The 2,443-nt window shown below is 50.2% G+C and overlaps 1 protein-coding gene across 1 annotated transcript in view; it reads left to right on the forward strand.

Moving 5' to 3' along the window:
* ANKRD24 (ankyrin repeat domain 24) overlaps window positions 1-2,443 on the forward strand; it is a 43,018-nt gene that overhangs the window by 4,560 nt on the left and 36,015 nt on the right. The window lies entirely within an intron of this gene.

The following is a 2,443-nucleotide window of genomic DNA, read 5'->3' on the forward strand; positions in this document are numbered from 1 at the left end:
TTTTTGAGACACAGTCTCACTCTATTGCCCAGGCTAGAGTGCAGTGGCGAGATCTCAGCTCACTGTAACCTCCACCTCCCAGGTTCAAGCAGTTTTCCTGCCTCAACCTCCCCAGTAGCTGGGACTACAGGCACCTGCCACCACGCCTGGCTAATTTTTTTGTATTTTTAGTAAAGACGGGGTTTCACCATGTTGGCCAGGATGGTCTTGAACTCCTGACCTCAGGTGATCCACCTGCCTTGGCCTCCCAAAGTGCTGGGATTACAGGCGTGAGCCACCACTCCTGGCATTCCTTTTCTTTTTATGAAATAGGGTCTTGCTCTGTTGCCCAGGCTGAAGTACAGTGGTGCAATCATGGCTCACTGCATCCTTGACCTCCTGGGTTCAAACAATCCTTCTGCCTCAGCCTCCCAAGTAACTGGGACCACAGGCATGCACCACCATGCCTGGCTAATATTTTAAGTTTAGTTGTAGATACAGGATCTTGCTATGTTGCCCAGACTGATCTCAAACTCCTGGGCTCAAGTGATCCTCCCACCTCGGCCACTCAAAGTGCTGGAATTACAAGCGTGAGTCACCCCACCTAGCCGCCTTTTTTTTTTTTTTTTTTGAGATAGAATCTCCCTCTGTCGCTCAGGCTGCAGTTCAATGGTGCAATCTCGGCTCACTGCAAGCTCCACCTCCCAGGTTCAAGCAATTCTTCTGCCTTAGCCTCCTGAGTAGCTGGGATTACAGGCCTGTGCCACAACACCTGCCTAAAATTTTTTTGTATTTTTAGTAGAGGCAGGGTTTCACCATGTTGACCAGGCTGGTCTTGAACTCCTGACCTCAGGTGATCTGCCCGCCTCGGCCTGCCAAAGTGCTGGGGTTACAGGCGTGAGCCACCATGCCAGCCCTTCTCCTCCTTATTACCTACTGTATGCCAGGCACTGGAGCCCATCATAAATCCCGGTTACCCTTTGAACTGCAGGCTTCTAGCCCATTGCACAGATGAGGCTTAACTTGTCCGCAGGTAAGTCGTAGGGAATCCAGGTCATCTGACCTCAAGGAGCAGCCGATTGTACTCCTGGTCTTTGTGAGGATGAGGAGAGGTCCCTAGGGTTTAATTTCCTTTGAGGAGCTCCTAGGAGATATCAGGAAAACCATAACTTCAGGCAGCTGGCACCCTCATAATCACCAAATCCAATCTCCTTCCCAGAGGGAGGGAAAGGGGCCCACGGATGTGAACCAGAACCCACAGCCCCCGATCTGTCCGCTGTGCCCATGAAATTCAGGCGTGGCTTTCGCTACCGACTCACGAAACATCTGTTCTTTTGGAAACTCAGAATAAAATTGGGCTTTTGGGATTTTAGTCCCTGAGTGAGAATTCCCTGCAGTTGGAGTATGCTGCCACCTAGTGGCAGCAATGCCTCTGGTCACAATACAGGAGCCCGTTGGTTTTTGTCATTCAACAGTTACCGAGCACTTTGGAAGGCCCAGGCAGGCAGATTACTGGAGGTCAGGAGTTCGAGAATAGCCTGGCCAACATGGTGAAACCCTGTCTCTACTAATAATAAAAAATTAAGGCCAGGCGTGGTGGCTCACGCCTGTAATCCCAGCACTTTGAGGGCCCGAGGCGGGCGGATCGAGACCATTCTGGCTAATCCGGTGAAACCCCGTCTCTACTAAAAATACAAAAAATTAGCTGGGTGTGGTGGCAGGCGCCTGTAGTCCTAGCTACTCGGGAGGCTGAGGCAGGAGAAGCGCTTGAACCTGGGAGGCGGAGGTTGCAGTGAGCCGAGATCGCACCACTGTGTAGCCTGGGCAACAGAGCAAGACTCTATCTCAAAAAAAACAAACAACAACAGAAAACAGTTATTGAGTACCTACTGTGTGTCAGGCACTGTTCTACATGTTGTAGATAAGGTTTGCAGCAATCAAAACCTCATACTCCCTCAGACACACAGCAGGTACCCAAATAGAGTTTATTGACTAAAAAATGGATTTTTGTGCATAGACTGTATGTCAACCTGCTGGAATTCACACCCAGGGATTCCAGAGACTGTGTTCTTGTCTCAGCTGCACAGCCTCCTGGGGAGCCTCCCTGTCTCAACTCTAGTCCTGCGCAAATGGCAGTAGGAGGGATCTCTTAAAATATAAATAGGCCAGGCACAGTGGTGCAGGCCTGTAATCCCAGCGCTATGGGAGGCAGAGGTGGGAGGATTGCTTGAGCCCAGGAGTTTGAGACCAGCCTGGACAACATGGCAAAACCCCGTCTCTACTAAAAATATAAAAATTAGCCAAGTGTGATGGCTCATGTCTATAATCCCAGCTACTTGGGAGGCTGAGGCAGGAGAATCGTTGGAATCCAGGAGGTGGAGGTTGCAGTCATCCAAGATCATACCCCTGCACTCCAGTGTGAGTGCAGAGGGAGACTCTGTCTCAAAAAATAAAAATAAAAGTA

Source organism: Mandrillus leucophaeus, unplaced genomic scaffold (genome assembly GCF_000951045.1).
Source record: "Mandrillus leucophaeus isolate KB7577 unplaced genomic scaffold, Mleu.le_1.0 Scaffold8, whole genome shotgun sequence".
In the NCBI taxonomy this organism is placed as follows: domain Eukaryota; kingdom Metazoa; phylum Chordata; class Mammalia; order Primates; family Cercopithecidae; genus Mandrillus; species Mandrillus leucophaeus.